Source organism: Rattus norvegicus, chromosome 2 (assembly GCF_036323735.1).
Source record: "Rattus norvegicus strain BN/NHsdMcwi chromosome 2, GRCr8, whole genome shotgun sequence".
NCBI lineage: Eukaryota > Metazoa > Chordata > Mammalia > Rodentia > Muridae > Rattus > Rattus norvegicus.
In genome coordinates, this window is record NC_086020.1 from 175,965,960 (window position 1) to 175,990,820 (window position 24,861).

The window sequence follows — 24,861 nt, forward strand, 5'->3', positions numbered from 1 at the left end:
CCACCAAATATTAAACCCTAGCCCTGGAAACCAACCTCCAAATCATTCTCTAAGAACAAGATAATTTATCTCCCACTTTGAGTCTGTGGTCCCACCCCTCCTGTCTAGACATCCAGGAGCTGGTGGCCCATCCCTAGGCCAGGTCTTAGCCTTTATCTCCCAGTGGCCACTTATTCCTTCACAACCAAGATCTAAATCTGTGATTAAGCCAGTTGGTTGGGCTAGGTGCCTGAGGAGTTTGGGGGAAGGAGGGACTGAACACCAACCTCAAGTGGCAAAGGGTGTCTGCTCCACTCTCCACACGCCCCACACACATTCAATCACAGCCTCAAGTTCAAAAGTGAATTAAAACTCAAAGAAGCCTGGATACAGGGACAAGGGTACTTCTGTCATTCATTCTCTTCCCTTGCCTCCTTAGGGACAAGGGTGGCCTGGAGGAACAATAGTGTCCCCTGGCCCCTTCTTCCTGCACTGGGTTAGAAAAGGCAACAGAAAGCAGTGGGGATGACAAAGACACACACACACACACACACACACACACACACACACACACACACACCACACGCACTCGAGCTGGAGAAGGGAGGAGGAGGAGGATCTGGCGGGACAGACTGTTATTTTGGTGGTGGTGGTGGTCCCAGATAGGGGCAGCCAGCGTCCCCTTTTTTCCTGGCTTTCCAGGGAGAGCAGTAAGAGAAAGAAAGAAGCAAACGAAATTCCTGAATGGATAAGAGATGCTACGTCAGCGGTACTGGAGCCGCATCCTCCACTCCACAAGAAGAGAAGAGCAAGGAGAGACCAGCGGGCGGGCGGCAGCGGCAGTGGCCTCTCCGTGAGGTCGCACAGGAAAGGTAAGTAGGCACTGGGGTCCAGGGAGGGACCTAGCCCTGGCAGGCATCTGGGCTGAGGTTGGAGAGTGATACTCTAGAAAAAAAAAAAAACGAGTCAAGACATCTGAACCTAGCCTTCTTCCTGGCTAATGGAGGCTGGTACCACAGAAAGGAAAGCTGGTAAAGATTTGGGGGTGGGGGTGTCCATAAAAAGGAGGCAGGCGGCAGGGAGGCGTGTGTGGAATTGGCCTCTTGCCCACCGGGTTTCACTCCTGCCTCCCGGGCATCCAGGGCATCATCCATCAGGAGCTGGAAGCAAGGGCTCTGCCCCAGGCCAGAGGCCCCTGATCTCTCTCCCTTACCCAGCTCCTGCCAGCTCAGTAAATTAGTCAATGAGATTGGGGGTGGGAGGGTGGGGAGGGTCACAGTGCTACTGATCCTATTAATCCGCCCCTCCCTTCGCTCCCCCAGACATGGCCAACATCTTAATGCAGCAGAGGGAGGCTGGAAGGAGAGCAGAGAGCAGACACGGGGGTAGAGGGAAATGGCTCAGAATCTGGACTCGTGGGCCTCTCCCCTGTTCTGCCTTATCCCTTCTGTCCTAGAGACTGGGTTTTAGGGAAAGAACAAGTCTGGGGGCACTTTGGGGTAAGGGGAAAGATCCCATGTTTCTAGGAAGGTGGAAGCCAGAATTGGGAGAGAAAAGGCCATTTTACAGAATCTGTATTAATTTTATTCTTCTTCACCCTGTTCCCACGAGTGGGAAGGGACTGAGAGGCAGACCGGGGCCGCAGGGGGCGGGGGTGGGCTCTGATTCAGCTTTCTTCACGTTTACCCTAACATGGTTGTTCTTTCTTGGAGTGGGTCTTGTTTTTTGTTTTAATTTTTAAAAGAGTAACCAGGATGCAAAGAAGAGGCAATCACTCTCCTGCCCCAAATCCCCACCTGCACTGTCATTTGGTCACACTGTCTGGAATTATGTGAAACAGTAGAGATTGGAACAGAAAAGACCCGTCCTGGTGCCCCTGAGGCTAGATTCCTAGGAGGGGCTGAGGCGGTTAGCTGCCATACATGTGCACACACATGTCCTGTGTACACTGGGCTCGCTTCCTACAGTTGCCCTGGGCACTGTGAGCCTGGGGTTTATGGGCATCGATGGGTAAAGAGAGGGACCCCTGAGCTCTCTTTGAATCAGGTCAAAGAAGTGGGAGGCTCCCACCTGCCGTAGCACCTGCCTTCCCTCAGGTCTGTAGATGGGAGAGAAGGGTCCCCTTTGATAATAGTTGCAGATTGGGACCTCACATCCCCCAGTGAAGGGGTAGTATAATGGGACCTGGGTCAGTTGAGCACTCTGGAGTGTGGGAAGTGGGGAAGAGGTATGCAGAACACTCCTAAGAAAGCCTGCTTGGGTCTAATGCTCATTTCTACTCCTCAGCTCCCCCATTTTCCCCCTCCCAAATTTTTCAGCAGTTTGGTTCCTTCTGGCTTAAATAATAAAATAATTAATATGGAATTTCATTAGAGTGTTTTTAGGAGTTACCTATGTAGTTCCCCCAACCCTAATTTAATATGAATATAAAAAACTAGAAACATGCTGCGAACTGTGCATGGAGCCCTCACGGAACATTAAATAATACACAGTTCTTTGTATTCTCGCCTTTTGTGTACATGAAAAGAGGAAGACTGATATCCGTGGCACGTCTTTTTGGATCCTGAGAGATGCCAGGATTTAAAGACAGAGATGGGCAGGGAAAGGAAAGGTGGTCCTATGATAGCAGAGATTACACTCTTCACCACTATTGATTTTTGAGATGAGGTATTGAACTTTTCTGATCCTCTTGCCTCAGTTTATGGAGAGCTGGCATTACAGGTGTGTGCCACCAGGCCTAGCTATGACTGAGAGTATCTTTGATGTACACAGCACTTAACAGTTTGTAGGGCAGACAGAAATATAGTTCTGGTCCAGGTTCTACGTTCCACCTATGCACTGTGATAGCCTAAGAAATCAGTGAGGAGAGGGTGATGGGCTTTAGCTGGCTGAGAGAGAGCTCCTCCAGGTGGACGCACCCTGGGCATTGGGCCTGAAGGGTTGGGTGGAGATGTGGAGATGTGGTGGTGAGGTCAAGGCAGGGAGACCAGAGTCACCCAGCAGAGCTGACTGAGAGACCTGGTATCTGGCTGGTCTTTTGTTGAGCTGAGCATGCCTGAGTCCTGAGGACCGAACTGGGGAGCGATGGGGAATTCTGGGGAGACTGCTGATGGAGGGAAGAGGACCGAGCCCTAACCTCTGCGTTCTTCCCTCCACAGAAGCAGCCAGCTGTCCAGAAGCAGCCTCCTCCTTGTTTGGTTTCTTCGGATGTCATCCTAGGTGACCGCGTCTCTGGCTTTGGGGTATTTATTTCCTTCCTTGCTTTGATGGTGTTGTGGGTGGGGGAGGGAAAAAAAGGAAGCTAATCCTGTTACATCCCAGCTCTCCACCCCACTCGCTATCTCTTCTAGTCTCCAGCCTTTGATTTTTTGGTCCATTTTGTAGCCAGACCTGCATTGTCAAAGCAATGCAAACAACATGGCCTGGGGACAAAAGGCCACCCTGTGTCTGGTTCTGCACAGCGAGGAAAGCACCCTCCCTCTTCTTCCACAGCCCCCTGGGGAAGACATGGAGGTCTTTGACTCTGAGGGAAGTGGTTAGTTTGAGAAGGAGACAGAAATAGGAATGAATGGGCGGGCAGGGGTGAGGTCCTTAAGTAGCTGAGTGGGTACATGCACCTTTAAGCATTGGAAGACAATACTGCTTAGCTTTCCATGAATTTACCACTGAATCTGTCTGAGTTTATGGGTGTGAGTGTGCATGCCTGTGATTGAGTGTGGGTGTGCTTTACACACTCATGCTTTTGACCACAGATAATCTTATGACAAAAGTCTGATATGAATGACTGAGCTGACCCCTGCCATCTTGGTCACCATGTCTCCTCTCCCCGATACTGTAGGACTAGGGCAATAGGCATGTGAGTTCTGCAGGGTTCATCTCTGTGAGCAGACCAAGAGGAGCTGAGAAGGTAGCATTTCCACAGGCTGGAAATGCTCCCACTCCCAGAAAGGGTGTGTCCACAGTGGTCACCTCCTCTAAACCCAGTCCTGAGGCATCCTAACCTCATCTGTGTATATGGCAGCCTTAAAAACAAGCAAACAAATAAACAACCCTGCCATTTCTAACTGCTGTTACTTCTATTTGTCCCAATGCTATAGACATTGCAAGGCATTCAGTAACGGAATGGGGTTTAATAGTAGCCACAGTAATTAGCTTCTGTTGCAGAGATAAGCTCACCCTCAGACGAAGCTCTGAGTGCATCTCTAAGGCAAATCCACCTTGCAAACAAGGACAAGCTATGTTTTTATTATACTCGCTAAGCACACGTCCCTTTTGCACTACCTTACTATTTCATGAGAGTGCTTTCCTGCCAAAGTTTACACAGGGACTCAAAGGCCCTGTCCAGACAGCATAACTGAGTCTGTGCTTCTGTTTCTGTAGGCCCCTCAGACACAGAGACAATAGGTGGGCAGCTGTATTGATAGGGGACATTGGCTTCAGTTGTAGCTGTGGCTCAATGCTTGGGTGCTTGCCTAGTAATGTATTGAGTCCTGGATTTGATCCCGGGGACCCCCAAAGGATGAAGGTTCCTGGAACACCCACAGACTCCTATTAGCACAAGGAGTGGAAATATCCTTCCAAGAAGTACTCAGTGAGATCCACAGGCCACCAGAGAGAGTAGATTGCTTTGTGCTGGAGGAAAGAGAGGGCTCTGCTCCTTAGGAGACTGAGGTCGGTGAGCCAATTGAGCCCTCTGGAACTATTGTACCCAGCTTCGAGTCCTGCAGACTTGCTGTGTCCAGGACACAAGTCTGTTCTCTGTCGTCTCCTCTGACATAAGTTTGTTTCTCAAATATTCTGCATGAACCTTACCTACTTTTTTTCTTTGTGGATGAAGGATACATCAAAGGGGAAAAAAAAACTTGTTCTTGAGGGCCACTTTTGAAGGGGTTTCTTGTTTAAACCTTGAAGAATGTAGTGTACTAATTTATACCCAGATTGATCCCAGTTAAAAGGAGCAGAGGGTCCTCAGTCCTCTGCTTCTCTCCAAGCATCAAGCCTAGCAAGGTCCCATTTTCACTGGGGTGAAGGTACCATTCACCTGCATCTCTAAAGGATCAGTGGGAAGCCAGCTTGTCCTGTGAACCCAGACAAAAATTGTTTCCTCAGGAACTGGGCAGAGGCAGGCATGAGTGCAGTGGGCTGTTCTTCTGTGGGTCACCTTCTCCTTAATTTGGATGCTGTTAGACTGAACTGCTCCTAAAAGCCCAAAGTCAATATAAAAGGCAGCAGGACTTTATTCTGTATCTGCTGTTTGAGGAACATTTTTAGAACCCAGCAAAGTGTGCTCGTTTCTTCCTTAAGGTTAATTTTGAGAAAGTCCAGTTGTATCTGAATTTGGCCATTAGGAATATGGGGTGGGAGTGTACATTGGGCAAGGAAACTTTTGCGTACTCTCCCCTTCCCAACAAAAATACAACAGCGTCTGAGAAGAAAAGTTTGACTAGTCCAGCTGCCTTTTACCTCAAGGCTTGCAGGACTCTAGGGCAGGGGTCCCTGCAGAGGACAGGGAATGCTAAAAATTGGTGAGAAGGAAGGGAAACATCTTACTGGCAGATGAGCCTCTCTGAGGCTGACTCTGACCTCTAAACTTTTTGGTGTTGGGAAGGGAGGGTAAGGGGAGAAAGGGACTTTCGGGGTTTAAAAGCACTTTTGTGGAACGAGCAAATCGAGTAAATCAATGCTCTTAGGAAGCCAGGCCAGCGCGTGTAAAGGAGTTAGTGTGGATGCTGCTTGTGTGAAGGGGCATGAGGTGGCATGCAGACAGTCACAGGCTTGTGGGCATGGGGAGAAACCCAGTAAAGGGCCTTACTGGATGGGTTTAGGGACTGTATTTAGCATCATAGCCAGAGGGAGGGCTGCCTAGAGAATACTTGGGGGAAGGGCTCCCTTTTATTCTGCAGCTGTACTAGAGCTCCAGGAGCCCCCAAACCCTCTGGGCACACCATTCTGAGCTGTAAGGGTGTGGGGGTGTTGAAGGAAACTGTATAGAGTGTCCCCTTCTTTCAGCCCCACCATTGTACGTGGCTTAGTTCTGGCACAGCAAAAGCATCTGAGCTGTGCCTCATTCAACCTTGTAATCTCAGCACTCAGGAGGCTGAGGCAAGAAGATCAAAATCCCCAAGCCGAACTGTGCTAAAGTGAGCTCAAGGCTAGCCTGAGCTAAACTTAGGGAGGCTGTGTCACAGAATAAAAAGTAAAAGAGGTCTGGGGTAGAGGGCTTGCCCAGCCTATGAGAGGCCCTGGGCTTGCCCTTTAGTACTTCAATTAATGAATGAGCCACTCTCAGAAAAGAGCCTTAAGGCAATGTAGAGGTTTGACAAAAAAGAAAAAAGAAAGAAAGAAGATTAAAAATAAATAAATAAAATTCTGGCTGAACCTGGTCCTGAGAACGTCCTGAGACCTGGAGAGATGTGACTATTTGCTTCAGCTTGCTCTCATCCTTCTGGTAGGGAAACAGCTTATAGGTTTTCTCTCATCTCAAGCCGGCCCCACCCGCAGCCATGCAACCAGCATCAATAGCAATGAACATCCAGCCATTCTCCTGTTAGGGGGAGAAGCACGAAGTTAAACCTATTAGCCATCACCTTCCGTCCAAGCAAGGCAAGCAGTACGCAGGTCGCAGGTCTGGTTTTGCCTTGGGCTATTCATGGGACTAACAGATAGATATAGACGGGCCCAACGGTTAAAATGATGGTCCCCTGAGTGGACTGCTGGTGACCCAGGGTTTAAGGGTCCCTGGTTACAGGACCAGCAGGATTTAGGAATCTCAGCCAGTTTTATAGAAAGGACCAGCAGAGGGTGAGTAGGAGGATGAAGGAACAGCTCACTGGCACACACAGCAGCTCCTGGGCTCATGGCTTGCTCTGAGAACTTTGGTGTAGCTAGAACCCAGATGTTGCCCAACAGCATCTGACTACTCCCTGGTGCTTTTCTGCTTCTTCAATGGAGAGAAGGATCTTCTGGCTGGACTAGCTAGAGAGCCAGGGGGAGAAAGTTGAGGATGGGGAGGGACAGAGCTTTGCTGCAGGGTTATCGTCCTTGGGGAACCCAGCTCCAGAGCTGGCACTGTGGTGCCTTGGAGCCTGGAGGAACATGGGTAGAGGGAGAGACCTGTTAAAAATCTCCAGGGCTTGGCCGAATTCTGAGTCTCAAAAGCAGTTAGGATTCTCAGCTGTGGTTTTCTTTCCTCACTTGGAAACTTGATACTGCAAACAGGTTCAAGAAACATTCTCCTGGAATGCAGACCAGAAGGCCGCCTTTGCTGGTCCATTGTCTCCTAGAAGGAGACCCAACCTATAGAATCTTCCGGTCAGTGTTTTGAGTTGAAAACCTTGAACAAAAGAGATCCTCGCCTCTCCCAAATATTAGGACCAGAGTTTGGGAAGAATTAGAACTCAAAACACTCTCCCAGTGGGAGGGGTCAGGGATCGATAGAATCTCCAATCCATATCCCTGCCTCAACCTCCCCGGACTGAGCTTACAGATCACTTCTCTTTGAGGGAATTTTGCCCGATTTATTTTCTATCTTTGCCCGCTAGTCCTGGTGCAATGTACCGTAGAGCCCAAATGGAAAATGTAGGATCGACAAGAAGAGCGAGGGTGGATATCAGAACCGCAATTGGCAATGGATTACCGACGTGGCAGGCGGGTAGTAGATGAGGCATCAAAAGGATGAGGATTCGCAGGACGACATTGGATCCCCTGTACCACCAAATTCTCTGGGGGAGGGGCTCCCCAACTGCACGTCTTGAACTGGCCTGGGGAGGGAGAGGGACGGGCATGGAAAGGGGGTGGTGAGGTGGGGGGGGGGGAGACGAACGAGGCAGTGACGTCAGACCAGGTATAGCCAATCAGAGGCTGGCCTGAGGAAGGAGTGTGAAGGGATGAATGAAAAGTCCGGAGCCTGAGAGCGCCCCCGCCAGAGCAGCGGCCAAGGCTGAGGAGGGAGCTGGGACTCGAGACCCTGCTCCACCCTGCCGGCTCCCGCTCGGCCCCGTCACCTGGCAAGCCCCGGCATCTTCGACCCACGTCCGTGGCGCGGCCTGGGTAGGAATGCGCCTGAAGACCGCGCAGGACACCACCACCGGGCATCCTGGGCTTGATGTAAGTGGCCGGACCCGCGTGGGGCACGAGGTGGGGAAGCGCCTCAGTCCAGCGCGCGCGTCCGCCACCTGCGACCATGGAGCTCCACACCCTCTGCACGGTCCCTGGACCTCCAAGTGGGTTCAGTCCAGATCGCCCCCTTCAGCCACAAAGGGCATCTCTAGCTCAGACCCCCAGCAATTTTCACATCCTTGGGTGATTCCGGCTGCTTTTTGCACAAAACCGGCTCCCGCGCGGTTCTGTGGGTCCAGGGCTCGGCGCACCTGCCTGGCCGCCCTCTGCCCTACCCCGCAGCCCCAGGTCCTGACTGCTCGCCCATCTCCCTCTGGGTGGGGTCTTTGCCCTTGGGAGAGTCGCCGGGGAGTCTCGGGATCACCCTCCACCCCGCCGCCAGCCACAGGCTTCCCTCTGGGCCTCGGGGTTCCCCGATGCTGGGGTTCCCGTCCCGGGCTTCGCGGCCGCTCCCCTGTAGTCGGCAGCTCGAAGCAGCTCTGCGAGCTCGGCCCTGCCGCACCCACGCGGAGCTCACACCCGACCTTCCAGAGAAGGGTGTGGACACCGTGGGAGGTTGGGGAGGCCTCGGCCTCGGCCCCTACGGTCTTCCCGGGTGGCACGAAAGGCCCTGAAGCCTTTCCACCAGCACCGGCGGAACCCTGCTTCTGCACGGAGGTGGAGGGAGCGGGAAATGGGCGGTCAGGCTTAGGGCTGCTTGGATGCAGCTTAGATTCCCGACCTCAGAACTGTCGGCGGTAGCATCCTTTCCTCGCCTTTTTGAGGTCTCGTCGTGCTAGTGCGTGAGGTCCAGGATTCCATCTCTTCGCCTCCACAACACGCGCGTCCCCCATCCGCCGTCGAGCGACTCGAGACTGCGGAGGTCCAGGCGGCGGCCGGGAGGCTGCGTGGAAGAGGAGGCGGCGGCCAGGAGGCGGGGTTGGTTGTTATCTTTGGTTATCTAGCTGTATGAGTGGTGTGGAGTCTTCATAAAGCTAGATAACCGAAAGTAAAAATAACCCCATACACTGCGCAGAGGGCCTGGAACGTTGGTGGCGGCAGCTGCAGGAGGGAGAGCCACGCCAGGCGTCCCTCAAGGCTGGAGGGCTGGGGGAGGGGAAGTCATCGTCTTCAAGGGTTGCTCAGCTCAGCCACCTCGCGATCCCCACCCGTGACCTGCTCAGCTGGGAAGAAAGCAAGAAGCCGCTTTAGGGTCGCCTCTGGAGGCCTGGTCAAAATGGAGCAGTCCAGGCTTCAGTCCGGGGCGGGGGGGAGCTGCTCCTGGGAGAGACAGAGCCCTTGGAATCTAGTTGAAGGGTTGGGGGGAACTCGGAAGAACCCCTCCCCCGGCCTCGACGCATCTTGGGAGCAACGGTGGGTGGCTGGTGTGGGCAGCTTCCCTCTGGCTCTTCGAAGCGACTGGGGGAGTTCGTGGTTCGTAGGATATCTCTAGAAAGCTGGCTTTTGCTTTGGTGGGCTCCCTGAAGCCCTTCAGCTTTACTGGGGGTCAAGATAGTACAGGTGGGAACAGGTCTAGGAGTGGGGACGGCTTAAAATAAACACACACAACGAACTTATTAGGGAGAGTGGCGATGCAGAAACAAAATAACGCACAAGGGCAAGGGCCTAAGTGGCCAGAGACCTTTAACCCCACGGGAATTCTGGGACCCTGGGACCCAGATTCGTTGCTTTCAGGATCAGAGTTAAGTCTAACGGGACTCCCTCGGGCTGCTTTGTCGTTAATGGCTGAAGGTGTAGAGGCGGGGTGGGGGCTTTAGAGCGTCCCACCTTTCAGGTCCTAGCCTCACTCTTGGAAATCTCGGCCCAGAAGAACAAATGGCCCCGAGGAGCTCCGAGGAGCTCAAACACAAAGGAATGTGTAGCTGTGTTGCCCAGAGAAAGCAGAGAATTAGAGAGATTAATTGGGCTCCTGTAAAAAGAATCTATTTATCTTGCCTGACCTAAATATTTTAGTGAAAGAGGGTTTCTACCGCTGAGAAGATGGTCTAACAAACATGGCCAGGGCTAGGAATCCCCTTCTGCTCTCATGGCTCTGGGCCGAACTTGACCAACTGGCACTTGGAGACCAGGGCTGAACCGACTAATAAGAGGCAGAAAACTGGGCAAAATGTCATCACCCAGACTCCGGTGGTTCTTATAAATTTAAAATTTCCTCCCAGGACCTGATTTTATAGCTAGAAGATAATGATTCAATTTTGTATTCCATGCGGGAAATATTGGAGACTCCAAATCCAAATTCTGGGACTGTAGGGAACCTATTGCCCTTGCGTGTCTCCTTCAGCATCTTCGGAGAGAGAAACGAAGTCCCTACCTTCCAGAAGCTTGGGACTTGTTTTGCTTTGTTGGGGGGTGGGGGTGGGGATGGAGCCTGAATCGAGGAGAGCAGGAGCTAGGTCTAGGCTAGGACTAATGGTCATCTAACCCTGCCTGCCCAGATGCCATGTTATCCCATGGTACACAGACACAAGTGAGCAGCTGATGCTCCTCACTGGCTTGACACCCAGAGCTCCTCCATTCCCTCTTGGAGGAAGTGCCCCCCCCACCAAGGGAGCCGACTGGGAAAGTAGAAAGAAGAGCAGCCTTGTGATTCTTGAGGATTTGTATGGGCAGAAGAGGGACGCCTGCATTGCAAATTCCAGGACAGCCAGGGCTATACAGCCCTGTATCTCAGCACTGGCCTATAATCTGAGCATTTGAGAAGTAGAGGAGGGAGGATCAGGAATTCAAGGTCATCCTTGTCTACACAACAAGTTCTTGGGCACACACACACACACACACACACACACACACACACAGAGAGGGGGGGGGAGCTCATTCCCAGGAGCACGTAGAGCCTCAATTGCTAACCCCAGTGGTTTTTCCCATGAGTACATTGGCTCATAGGCTCTTCGAAAGAGAATAGAAGGCTTTAGGAGTAGAGGCTAGGAGGTTAGGCTGCTAAGGGCTTGTGTCTTCTCTAGGTGCACACTGGCTGTGTTTGTGTGTGGTTCTCAGCAGGGCAGCAGGTGCCCTTTGTGAAGTCCATGTGCCTGATGAAGAGGATAGAGAAAGAACTGTGTGGATTGGTACGAGGTTGTGTGGTGAGCTAGGAAACTCAGCTGGGACACTGGGGATGCTAGGAGGTGGCCAGGTAGAACCACAGAAAAGAGCTGGAGTTTATTAAATGCAGACATCACAGTAATACCGAAGTCTTCTCCTCCTCCTTTGTTTTAATCTTTAAATTAATTTTGTGTCTGTAACAATACATTTGTAGATCAGAGGACACTTTGCGAGAGTCTGTTCTCTCCTTCAACCATGTGGGTTCAGGAGATGGAGATCAAATGTCAACCACCTTTATCCAGAGATATCTCCATGGGTCTCTCCCTTTTTTGAGACAAAATGTAGCCTGAGCTTCCCTGGAACTGATGACAATTCTCCTGCCTCAGCCTCCCAGATGCTGAAATTAATTATAGGCATGAGCCATCACACCTGGCTTCCCCTCTTTGTATAGCACCCTCTTTACCCAATTAAACTGTGTAGGAGAACTGCTTTGGTCTGAGTTCACATTTCATCTCATTGAGAAGCCTCCTTTGTTTAAGAACTGCCATTTGTATTCTTCATCCACCAGACTTACTGGAAACCAAATTCACATCTGGTTTCCTTCCTTTAAAAATGTTTGAAAAACGAGGTCTATCTCTCCCTGTCTGTTTTGCCTGTGTCTATGCGCCATATATATGAGCTGGGAAACTCAGCTGGGACACTGGGGATGCTAGGAGGTGGCCAGGTAAAACCACAGAAAAGAGCTGGCGTTTATTAAATCCAGACATCACAGTAATACCGAAGTCTCCTCCTCCTCCTCGTCTTTGTTTTAATGTTTAAATTTATTTTGTGTCTGTAATAATACATTTGTACATCAGAGGGCAATTTGTGAGAGTCTGTTGCCCTCAAAGGCAAGGAGAGGGTGCTGGATCACCCTGGAACTGGGGTTACATATGTTTGTGAACTGTCTTGTGGATGTTGAGAATTGAAAACTGGGTCAGTACAGTTCTTAACCACTGAGCATCTCTCCAGTCCCTCGGCTAGTTTCCCGACCTACTTTTCTTCCTTGCCCTTTGTCCTTTTGCAGAGCTCTCAGTCTAGGCAACTGAGGGCAACTTTCTTGTAAATATTTGATTCAAGTTTTGCATGAATCCAACCCAGAGACAAAATCCCCCCACTCCTTCTAGGCATCTAAGAGCCAGGTGTGGTGGATTGGCACATGACTTTAATCCCAGCACTTTGAGGCAGAGGCAGGTGGATCTCTGTGAGTTTCAGGACAGCAAGAGCTACATTGTGAGACCCTGTTCTCAAAAAAAGAAAAAAAAACAGAAAAAAAAAAAGAAAGAGAAAGAAAGAAGGAAAGGGAACTTGGTTTTGTTTTGGAATCCTGGTCTCAAGCATGTCACATACACACTACTTTGAGTTTCCCAGGGTGTCCTTTTGCTAAAGGACGCTCTACTCATCATGTGGTGACACCCACAGGGAGGCATTCCTTCTCTGCCAAGGATTGGAGGCTGTAGCTTGGAAAGATCCCTTTGGGGATCAAGTTCCTTTGTAACCAAGGAACCGTAAACCTTTAAAAGAGGGCTGTGGAAGGTACCCTTGGTGAGCTTACCAGGGGAAGAATGCACATCACTATTTATTCTGCACCTGCACCTCTCTTTGTCAGGTTTAGGGCACAGTTTCACTTTTAGCTCAGATTGGCCTAGAACCCTCAAAGTAGCCAGGGCTGGTCTCTAACTGATGGTGATCCTCCTGCCTCAATCCTCCAATGCTTACAGGTATGCCTGACTCTGTGCTCTTTCTCCTAAGAACATGCGTGGCTGGTTACATGATGTGTAAGTGGTAGCTACGACCCTCTGCCATGAAATATCTGGATTCTAGAGCTTCTAAAGCAGGGGCCGGGTTTAGTGGGTCATGCCCATAGTCTCAGGAGGCTGAGGCAGGAGTGCCCAGAATTCAAAGTCAGCTTGTTCACACTGAGCTCTTGCCTAAGAAAATCATTTTTTTAGAAGACAAAAGAGGAGATGGGGCTATTGCACCAACAGGCAAAATGGGCCAATTCCCCCAGGAGGTGAGTGAATTTAGGCTAATGGTGGTTTCAAATGACTGCAGGGGAGGAGAAGACAAACATGAGGGATTTGAGAAGGGGGAACAGGGTTACAGAAGGAAGGGTGGGTGTACTTTTAATTGAAGAGAGAGGTGAGAAAAAAGGGAGGCTCCTTGCCACCCAGGCTTTGCCAAGGCTAGAGAGTGACACCCCCCTCCTCCTGCCCTAATCCCCCATTAAGGCCGCTCTGAGCTTGTTATGACAGCGGCTGAAGGCGGTTGAATTGCTGTTTGCTGTGTCTACTAATTGGACTGAAGGGCTGGAGTCTGGACACTGAAAGGGACCATTGTTGCTGTTTACCTTCCACAGCTGCCTCCCTGGGACTCTCTGTTTGAGGGGAGTCCCATACCCTCAGGTTGTGTCACCCATTCCCTGTGCCCATGCAAGGGAACCCTGTGGGGACACGCACGCCATTGTCTTGTCTGATGTGAGTCTCCACCCGACTGAGCCTCTCTTCCCTGTCCTTCCCTTCCTCCAGCAGCTCAGGGACTTCTTCTTATCCACTTCCTTCTGAACCAGTGCTTCTAGACTTGGTTGCACACCAAAACCACCCTTCATCTCCATACAGGTGTTTGGGCTTGGCACAGCCCAAAAAACTCAGAAAGGAAATGAAGGTTTGGGGTCCGCACCACAGATACACTCTCCTCTCTGTGCTGAGGCCACACTCTCACCTCCCTAGCCCCTGCTATATGTAGAATGCCCTTATTCCTCTTTATTACTAAATTACTTGAAGAGCCCGTAGTATTTAGAATGGAATTTAAAGGTCTGTCTTTGACCTCCATCTTGCTCTTCCCTAAGGCCAAAAGCACTGGCTCAGGCTCACAGGAGCCTGTAGATTTTCCAAATGGATCCAGAGGAGAACTGAGATCATCTGAGGCTCCTGAAGATTAAGAGGAAGGGTGAGGAGTGCCAGATTCATCGACTCCAGCATCGACTCTCCTTTCCAATAGCAGGAGACTTCCTTCAAAGTTGTCTTTTCTCTTTCCTTACTGTATCCAAATGTTTCTGCTTCTCTTCCCTCAGCTACTCCCCTGGGCGGGTGGGTGCTCTACCCTCCCGCCCACTCTCTGAGGACATGAGGACCAGCGACATCCAGCACCACGGACAGCTCCCGGCGGTGAGTGAGCCGGCTGACCCCCTTTAGGAAAGTGGTGGTTTGTCTACTCGACCATCCAGCACTGCACTCCAGATCTGATGGGGCATGACTATCTCAGGATCACTGGTCTTGAACGGGAGCACTGTAGGAAAGATCCCGTGTAAGTCATGTAAGACGTAGAATGTTCAGATCAACAGGAAGCTAAAACAAACCTCTCATATATAGCCCAGAGAGGGGAAGAAAGGAGACACGGGTTATGCAGCTCACGAGTGAGGCCTGAAGGCTCAGACTCCTGAACCCCGCCTAGCCTTTTCTGCCTCTGACTCCCCTTTCTGAATCTCCTTGTCCAGTCCTGGCAGGAGTTGGGATGTTACACACAAAAGGAGGATACATGTCTGGGAATGCGAATTATCTGTGAGAACCAGGGAGAGGTGGAACTGACTGTTCTCACTGTCTGAGAAGGCATTGAAGGGAAAGCCCTGCAGAGGGTATGGGGAAGGTTTACCTAGCAGAAAAGGCAAGGGGCCACCATCTGCCAGGGTATAGAGGCCAGTGGATGGCCTCAGGAGTCTCCGGGGGCCAGCAGGAGGCTTGCAAACTGGACCGGGGCCTGGGAAAGGCCCTTCTGTGTGCCCACGCTTGCTCCCCCAACACCATGAGCCTACAGACAAAGAGACCACTCTCTCACATTTGACACTGCCATCTCCGGCTGGCAGTGCCAGGTGGCAGGGGCATCAGGGGGTGTCAATCCATTATCCACCCCCAGCCCCTAAGTCCTCTGGGGCTGAATGTTGGGGAGGTGGGTGTTCTACGCTATGTTGCCATAGTAACCACCCCAACCCCCAACCCCAAAGCACACAAAAAGAGAGCTCTCACCCCCAGCTCTGGGAGAAACCTGGGTCTGCCTGGGAATCTTCCCTTGAGAATCCTCTTCTCTAATGCACAGCCATGTCATTCTTGTGCATGCACCACCCTCAGCACCCGGTGCCAAAGGCCCATAGGGCAGTGAGGCTGGTACGTTCAGCTCCAAGGCACATAGAGGGGCACCTCTCTCTTCTACTTAACCCCTCTCTTCTCAAGCTCTCCTGTCCCTTACTGTAGCTAAAGCCATCCCAGGACTCCCCAACTGAAGCAGTGGGCTATGTTGGGACCCTGGCCTTCTGCTTTTTCCCAGAAATAGACACCTGCTACCTTTAGCAAACCTCCAGGCTGTGGGAACTGCAAGGAGGAGGGAGCCATTCCTGACACCCTCCATCTGTACCCTCGCCATTACTCATTAGGCATTCTGCCCCCTCCTTCCGCTCGTTAAGCCTTATTTGCATATATTTGCATAATACAGTTCATTTGCATTGCAGGAGGCTCATGGTAGAAGCCAGGAAAAAAGAGGTGGGGGGGTGGAGAAGAGAAAAAGGGAGAGATTTTGTTTTCATCAAAGTGTGAGGGGAGAGCTGGGGGGGGGGGAGGCAGGAAGAGGATGGAAATAAAAACTCATACTACTTTCTTTCTTCCCTTTGCCCTCCCTCCCTGAGTTGGACTCAAATGCCAAAGAGAGATGCCAAGGGGCTGCCTTTTCTGTCCTTTTTTTGTCTTGCTTCCTCCGGCCTTGGCTCTTCAGTCAGAGGGCCCCCCACCTTGTTGGAATCAGGCTTCAGAAAGAAAGCTGGGTAGGATGTGAGGCTGTGAGAATGGAAACATAGGACGAGAGGAACCGCCATCTTAGGTAGCTAGCATTTATAAAATGGCAGTTTCTGAGAGATGTGGGCTGAGTGCCAGCCTGGGTGGTGGGCACGGAGAATGACAGCATAAGGAAGGGTTTCCCGGCTGATCAAGAACAGACCTGGGCGTTACTATCAGTGCAGTTAGAACAGGAGATGGAGAAGAGGGGAGAGGGGAGCTCCCAGAAGAGTTATGGGGGTTCAGCATCTAAGCAGGGTGGTAGAAGCCTCATCCCTGGATTCAGATCCAAGAGGACACAAGACTATGGGTGATGTCAAAGGTATGGAAGAGTCTGTTGGAAAGTCCAGCAGGAGAGGGGCAGGGTAAGCCTGGTCAGGTTGGATCATCTGCCAGTTGGAGGTGTCAGGACTGTGGAGAGTCACTGTGCACCAGCAGTGTATTCTCTGGCCCAGCCGGCCGGCCACCACCATCTTCATAGCGTTTATGAAGCTGTGCCTTTTCTAAGGCCATTCACAACCTCTCAACTAGGCCAGCCTTCTTCATCCTCTATGTATAATTTCATGCTTATTTGATCTCCCCAACCTCTGTGTTGGCCTCTGTGTTATATCCTAAAGGTGTTCCTAGTTTCATCCACTCAGTCCTCTGGATCAGCCAGCTGCACACAGAAGTGACAGCACTCCTGATGTCCCCTCTTAGTCACTTTTGTAACTTCAACCTTTGCTAAAGGTAGAAACTCACTCTATAGACCAGGCCTTGAGCCCAGAATTCCACCTGCCTCTGCCTCCTGAGTGCTGGGACTAAAGGTGTGCACCACTGCTGCTGCCACTACCACCGCCACCACCGTCATCACCACCGCCATCATCACCACCACCACCACCACCCTCACCCAGCTCATTCATTTTCTTTTTTTTTTTTTTTTTTTTTTTTTGGTTCTTTTTTTCGGAGCTGGGGACCGAACCCAGGGCCTTGTGCTTCCTAGGTAAGCGCTCTACCACTGAGCTAAATCCCCAGCCCCATCATTCATTTTCTTAACATTGGTCTATTCATAACTAGAGTGAACAGAGCAATGGTGGCACACGCCCTTAATCCCAGCACGTGGAAGGCAGAGTCAGATGGAGCTCTGTGAGTTTGAGGCCAGCCTGGTCTACAAAGTGAGTTCCAGGACAGCTAGGGCTACACAGAGAAACCCTGCCTCAAAACGAAAAACAATCAAAACCCCACAGAGTTACACCTTATCCACTGCCCAATGTCCTTCCAGATCAGAGCCTAGAGCCTGAAGTAGTCGTACGCTCAGACCCTATTGCAAAGGACAGTGGGAAGGCATCTGCTCTTCTAGTCTCTGGGTTGGCTGAGCTCAGGAGGGAGTCCTTCTGAGGGAGCTGAGATGCTCACTGGAGTGAACTGAGCACACTCTGGATTTCTTTCCTCTGAGCTTATAGGCCCTCAGGTTCAAATGTGTAATTTTTAGGTCTTTTGATTTATGTATACGAATGCTTTTGTGTATGTATGTGGACCACACATATGCCTAGTGCCCATAGGAATCAGAAAAAAAAGCATCAAGTTCCCTCAACAAGTGTTCTTAACCCCTGAGCCATCTCTCCAGCCCCAGGTTCAAATCCCGAGCACCGTCTGAACAAGTCCTGTGTCCAAGTCTGCATCATCAAACCCTGTCCTTCCCTCCTGTGTCAACTCATATGTCCAACTTTTTCTTACGTCTGCATGTTGATGCCTAACAGGTTCCCTGAGTGCCTAGTCCGTGTGCATGACTGGAGGAGACTCCCATAGCCTTGCAGAGGGAAAGCAGATACAACCCACCCCAGACCATGGCGGTTTCCCTGCAACGAGCCCAGTGGCTTTCTGGAGGACACTTTTCCTGGAGGGAAGCAGTGACTCAGGTATGCAGGACTTTGGGTGGGAGTAGGTGGTGGAAAATATCAATGAAGTAAGAAAGAGCATGGCATATTTGAGGACTTGCCTATCCCTTGAAGGAGGTGGAGCCTTAGATGCTGAAGCAGAGACACTGGCTTAACGGTCGGGGTTTGAGGAAGTCAGCCATGAGCTCAGAGATGCTAGGGCTTGGCACCTGACTTGAGGGGCACTGCATACACATTCATGTGTATACAACCTACTGGTTTCTGAGCTCTCATGTTAAAAGCAAAATGGTTTGAAGAGGTCAGGTACTGTAAGGCCAGCTGGTACTAGAATAGAGACAGGGAGGAAGTTCTGCTTAGAAACTTCCTGAAAGAAATAAAGGGATAATGAGAATAAGGAGAGGGATCCAGGGCTTAGTCTGAGGGGATTCTGGGAGAACAACTGAGGTAGGGAGAAGAGGACCTGCTGCTGGTCCCGAGGCTGCAATGTAAGCCACTGCCAGGCTTTACACAAAGGCTTCTCTGTACGTGGCCTTGGCAGTGGCTGTCAGGTGAGGGGACTTAGCTCTTAGGGCCTTCAGGGCAATCGGGGTAGGGTTAGAAGGGGCCTTAGACTTCCAGCGGGTCCACACTAAAAGCAAGAAGCTAGGCCTGGCTAGAGTCTCCCACAGAGGCTATAATAGAGCTGTGCCCAGGCTAGACTCCTGCCCACTGCCCAGTCAGGCTCCAAGGTCTAGGCCCAGCCTCCTGAGCCTTCTAGCTTCTCCTTTTCCAGCCCTCCCATCCCCTCCCATGCTATGGGTCTGGTCTTACTAGGTTCCACAGGGAACCTCTTACACTGAGGACTGTATCAGGAAGGAGGGAAACAGCACTGATCAGAGGCAAAACAGTGTCTGGGGTGGGGGGCACTGTTTAAACCACTCTGCTCTCCTCCGTCTTCAGCATAAGTTCTTGCCTGGCCTCACTTGAGAGTCTCTTCCCGCTGATCAGCAGAGGTCGTCTCCCTCTTCACCAGACCCTTGCTGCCTACCTGGTCCTTCTAACTGTGCATTGGGTTTGGAGCACTTTAAACAGTAGAATGACTGCAAGTCAAGAGCTCAGCCTACAGGAAGGACAACAAAAGGCAGGGTCAGTGCTGGAGAGACTGGACAGGTAAGATTTTGGCTTCCCTTACTTGTTATTTGGAGGAGTGGGGAGGCAAGTTTTTAGTGCCTTTGGGCCCTGATCTTTATAGCCCTTTGTAGGGGAGCGTACAAATGTCCGGTGTTGGTGTCCAGTGCTGAATGCTGAGGGACACGGTAAGAGGAGGTGGGTAGAACTGGAGGGACAGTTTGCCAGAAGCCTGGGCTTTGGATGCCAGCTAGGGAGAGCAGAGTTACTCTAGGCGCTTGCCTGATGTCTGGATCTCAGGTCTTAGAGGGCGGTATCTTGTTTGCACCAGTGCTGCATCCAGCTGACCCTCTTCCTTCCCCCAGCCCCCTCCTTTTTCTCCAGAGCAGTGTAAGTCAGGTGCTATGGAATGTTCGGTGAAATGTTTGAGGACGTACTAGGCCTGCTCCACAGTCTTCCACCTCCGAGTCTCCGGCCCTTGGCACAGTCAGCAGAGATCTACTTTTGGATCTGTTGGGATGCCCAAGCCTGTTGTCCAGGAGACTATGAACAGGGGGGTCTTTTGTCATGACATGGTTGTCCCTTGTTGTGCAAGCAAGAGTCAGGGGTGGAATGACATTGGCTTTAGCCCCCTGCCAGCAGCACCAGGGCCCCTAGGACTGGAGGGAAGGATCAGGCTGAGGCTGGCATATGGAAGAGAGAGTGAACACAGTGGAGTCTCACCTGCTAGGGCTGCCTTCTGCTGGGCTGTCCATCTGGCACCAGCTGGCATACCAGCTCTGCCCCCACAGCCAACCAGACTCCTTCTGCTGTTGCTATGACAATTGGCTGCCATCTTGGTACTCAGGGCACTACCTTCTCTCTGACTTTTCCTCTGGGGCTTCTGAAGGACAGAAAACAGATCCTCAAATTTTTATATCAGAGCTAGTCAGTGGTGGCACACACCTTTAATCCCAGCACTCGGGAGGAAGAGGCAGGCAGATCTCTGGGAGTTTGAGGCTAGCCTGGTCTATAGAGCAAGTTCACGGACAGCCAGGACTATAAAAAACAAAAACAAAACAAAACAAAACAAAACAAAACAAACAAAAACTATCCTGTCTCTGAAAAAAAAAAAGAAAACAAAACAAAACTCCTATCAGTATCCAGTTCTCGAACATGGCCAGGCAAGCCAGGCAGAAGGACTCATACCTGTTATCCCAGTACCAGGAAGTCTGGCCAGAACAGTGGTGACTTTGGGGTCAGCCTGGAACAGAGGCCCTTAGAGCCTGATCTCAAAAACAAACCAAATTTCTGGGTATGATGTCCCACGCATTTATTCCCAGACTTGAAAGACAGAGGCAGGAGGATCTCTATGAGTTTAATATCAGCCTGGTCCACATAGCTAAATTCAGACCAGCTAGGGCTACATAGTAAGACCCCATCTCAAACAAAATAAAACCAAATTAATTAGTTATCATGGCCAGCTCAGCTGGGAGAGCGCTTGAATAGCATGCACAACACCCTGGCTTCCACCCCCAGCACCACATGTACTTATAATCCCAGTGCTCAGGAGGCTGAGGAGATGAATCACTAAACCTTCAGGCCTGCCTGGGCTATATTATGAGTTCCAGGACACCCTGGGCTCTATCTCCAAGAAACATAAAGCGGCAACAGCCAGAATAGGCCACTAGGTCCAGCTCTGTGTCATGCTCTCTCCACTCCATGTCTCAGAGTCCGTGAGATAGAGCTGACGGGGTTCACCTCCTGTTTCTGGTCTGGAACTGTAGCTCAGTGCTAGGGTGGGGGCAGGGGTGGCAGGAGTGGGGCAGCCAATCCTGTTTCCTGCTTCAGATAGACTTTTCCTCACTCTGATCAGGAAGTCCCACTGTTTTTTCTCATCCCTGTCCTGGGAGCCTTCCTCAGCCATGTAGTGAAGACAGAAGTAGCTGTCACACCAGCTGTCAGCGTGCCCTGGCTGAGATGAGAGGCGGCGGCACGGTGCACAAAGGGAGCGACCACCCAGCTTTAATCATTTTAAAGCAGTTCCTGGCTCTAGGAGAAAGGAAATGGAAACCCAGACTCTGTCCAACTTTGTATGAAGTTTAAATGCCCCCTAAAGACTTGGGGGTCAAGGATGGTGAGATGGCTCAGTGGGTAGACTCACTTGCCTCTAAGCCTGACAACCCACATATGGAAGGAAAGAACTGATTTCCAAAAGTTGTCCTTTGACCACCACACATATACCATGGCCTGTGCAAACCCCAAAAAATTGTAATATATTTTTTCAAAAGACATGAGGCCTTCCATTCAATGTCCCCCAAATGTTTTGGAACTTCTTTTCCTTACTCCCTACCAGCACCCTTGAGGAGGCAGAGCAAGTCTACTACAGACAGGTCATTTCCTAGGCTGGTTAGTGGAACCCTAAGGACTCCTGGGAAGGCTCCAACTGATCCCTGAGAGTTCCAGTTTCTTCTATCACACAACAGAAGGTGGGGAATGGCTGCCTTGGTTGGAAGAGTGCATTGGTGCTGAGGGAGCCAGCTGGTTGAGAAGCAGGTGGAGAGGGAAAGGACCCTGCTTAAGAGGGGGCTGGGTGGGAAGGCTGGGTAATTTATGATATCATTGTTCCCGCCCCTCTTCCCAGCCCCCTGCCACTTTACTGTTGCTAGGAGATCCTGGCTGGCCCTGTCATCTGGAATACTCCCCAGCTAGAGTAGGCCCTACCCTGAGTCACATCAGGCCTTGACACACACCAGTCTCTCCTGTGGATCCCTCCAGGTTCAGCCATCTTGGAAGTGGGACTACCCGACAGAGCAATCGGGTGGGTGGGGGACTTTGAGGGTGGAGGAACACTCTGAGGGCCTGCAGGTGGCCCTGGGAACCAAACCTGGAGGAACCCAAGTTTATAAATACAATCCTTCTCTTAGAGGGTGGGGGCTTTCAGCAGACTGATCTAAACACTGACTTCTCAGTCCACTCCCTCCAGTCAAGGTTAAGGTCTGGCAAAGGTGGGGGGAGAGAAGCTGAGGAGAAAAAGGCTGAGGAGAGTCCAGGCACAGGAAGGTGACCTAGAGTAGAGTTGGGTGGCACAGGGATGCGGCTGAGATCCCCTCTTCTTCTGGAGTTCTCTTCTTAGACTATAAGGTTGGTATAGGAACTCTAAATGTTCCTCAAGCTGCCGGCCACGGCTACCACCTGTGCTTTGTCACACTGGCCTTGATTTGGCTATCACTGGCTTTTGTCTTATTTTATCTGCTCTGGCTGAAACCCAAATGATTCTGTCCCCAGGTCCATAAGAGCAATCAGAGGTCCCTGGAGTCCCTGGTCTGCTCCCCAGAGTCACAGCTGCTAGTTGTTCTGTGCTCCACACAGAGCTCCCTCCCTCTCAATGCTGACTTCCTGTGGAACAGATTCCAGCACAGTAGAGGACCAGGGCTCAGAGAACAGACCCAGCAGCACAGGAAGTCTCCAAGGGAAGCTCTACCAGTTTCCAGGAGCTGAAGGCAGGACTGGAGAGAGGCTAGCCAGACTGCAGAAGTCAGATGCTACCAGACTGCTTTCTCGCACTTATGCATCTGTCTTTGTGACCAAGTTTCCCCGGGCTCCAGCCACAGATCTAAGCCTCATCCCAACATCCTGCCCTCAGTGCTCGGGGATGGCCCAGGGGGGGATCCTTAGCCGTGGTTCCTTGTCTGCTAGTGGAGAGGATAGACAACCTTTCTGGACCACAGGTAACTTCTGTCTACTAACAGGTCTCCATTCAAAGAGTACTTCTTATTTCATGAGTATGTGCTGAGTATAAATGTGCATATGTGTTTGAGTATGTATCTGAGAGATGTGTGTGTGTGTGTGTGTGTGTGTGTGTGTGTGTGTGTGTGTGTGTGTGTTCCTGCTGTGTGGTGCAGGCTGGCCTTGAACTCAGAGCAATTCTTTTGCTTTTGGTTTCCCTATGCTGGGGTAACAGGACAATTTCTCTTTACAGACCAAAAAGAAGACCTGACCTCACCCTGAGCACCCCTGTCATGCAAAGTACGTTTGCAGACTGCCAACTGGCTGGCTCCAGCAAGCAGAAGTGGACGGGGTGGAGGCTCAACCTGGCAGCTTCTCCCCAAAGCCATGCCTGGTCACTTCCAGCAAGTTGTCCAGCCTGACCATCCATTTCCCCTGTCGCCTCTCAGCTGGGTCCCCGAGACCCACCCCATCTCCAATAAAGAACGTTGCATACAGAGCATTAGTGCTGCCTCTGGATGTGCTTGCTGGGCAGGGATGGAGGGTGTGCGGGTTCTCCATACCAGAACAACACTACTGAGCAGTATAGCCACACCAGGAGGGGCTCCCTGAAGCTCCCTGAAGCCCAGGACGGCGTGAGGACAGTGTGCCTCTCCCCACCCCTTCTGCTGACCTCCAGCTTCATGAGAACTCCACTGATTGTGGGATGCCAAGATCATCAGAGCAATATGCTCACCCCGTGCCAGGGGAGCACAAGGCAAGAACCAGAACGGGGCTGCCCTTCAGTCAAGGAGTAGGTGTTGCTGCCTCTCTCAGTAGAGACTCTCAGAAATGGCTTCCTGGTCTGACAGTCCATAGACGAGGAACACCCCTTTCCCACAGGCTACACACTACCATTCTCTCTATCCTCTCAGTGACACAGAGAGAAAGGAATATAGTCAGGGCTAGCAAGACTGGTCAGCCGTAAGACCTGACGCAGCTCAAGGGAGCACAGAAGATCCAAGAAGCTGTGCTCTTGACCTTATTCCCCCTGTAACGACACCCACATCCAACGTGCTCCTGAAATCATTGCTGGGAGCACAAGCAGAGCCCAGACTTCACCCTTCGTGCCCACCCAGAGTTCTTCCTGTCTGAACACCTTGAAATTTCAGTTGACTCCCAGGATTTGTCTAAACACAGAAAATAGACTATTACACATGGCAGATTGTAATAACACAAAAAGCAAAGGGGGTATCCTCCCTCCACCCTCTACCCTCCCTCCCAACACACAACCATTAGCCCCAAGCCTCCCAGGGACAATCCTCCTGCATCCACACCCCACACTAAGTTCCCCACAGCGAGCCTGCACAGACACACCTGACATTGGCACAAGATGGCTGCTCCAGAGCAACCTCACCCTTAACCCTACTCTGAGGTGAAGAGTCTCCCTTGTATGCTCCAGCCCTGCGTGGTTCAGCAAAACAAAAAGTGACCTCATTTTACAAAGGAACAGAGGCTGTGGAGGGAAAGCACCACCTCAGGGTCCTGAGCACCCCAGCTTCAGGAAAGCCCCCATGAGCCTTAGGACAGAGCCATGGATCTGACCAGGCTATGGCTGCTGCTGGAATATCTAAGGAGTTCACCAGGCTAGAAGAGAGCTTGTGAGTGCCCTAGTGGTTGTTTCAGGGGCTTGCTCCAAGGCTGACCTTGCCAGCTCCCACTATGGCCCCAAGGGCAGGTCCCTGTGCGCTCAAGTGAAAGCTGCCATCCCCTCCCCCTATCCCACTGGAGCACTAGTCTTCAGGGACATAGGCGTGGAAAGTGGTGGCCAATCCGGAGCCAATCCTGAGCCTGCACTAGCAGCTCCTGAGGAAGCTCCTGGGATCTGTAGAGGATCTGGTGGCTGTGCTGGTCTATGCCCAGACCCAGAGCAGCAAGCAAAGGCAGGAGGTGGGCTGACCTTTAGGTAACTGAAAGACCTAGCCAGACCCAGTTGGGGTCAGGAGGGCAAGGGGGCAGGGAGGAGTTCCTCCCTAAATAGGGATTCCACCACTGACTGACCAGGCAGCCACTCACTTAAGTATAAGCTCTCAGAGTCCCACTGAGTATATGCAGATGAGTCTGTCTGTATGCAGATGAGTCTGTCTATATGCAGATGAGGAGAGAAGGCATTCTCTTCTCAGGGTTACCATAGA

The 24,861-nt window shown here is 51.4% G+C and overlaps 1 long non-coding RNA gene and 2 other non-coding genes across 3 annotated transcripts; 2 read left to right on the forward strand and 1 right to left on the reverse strand.

Moving 5' to 3' along the window:
- LOC100911992 (uncharacterized) lies at nt 1-23,189 on the forward strand. The gene is made up of 7 exons (XR_005501073.2): nt 1-380; nt 682-851; nt 3,138-8,085; nt 14,249-14,342; nt 17,735-17,893; nt 18,812-19,021; nt 22,941-23,189. It is a non-coding gene; the product is annotated as an uncharacterized LOC100911992 (long non-coding RNA).
- Nucleotides 9,003-9,110, reverse strand: Mir3597-1 (microRNA 3597-1). Its single transcript, NR_037350.1, has one exon. It is a non-coding gene; the product is annotated as a microRNA 3597-1 (primary transcript).
- Mir9-1 (microRNA 9-1) lies at nt 9,012-9,100 on the forward strand. Its single transcript, NR_031811.1, has one exon. It is a non-coding gene; the product is annotated as a microRNA 9-1 (primary transcript).
- Nucleotides 23,190-24,861: the final 1,672 nt, after the last annotated feature.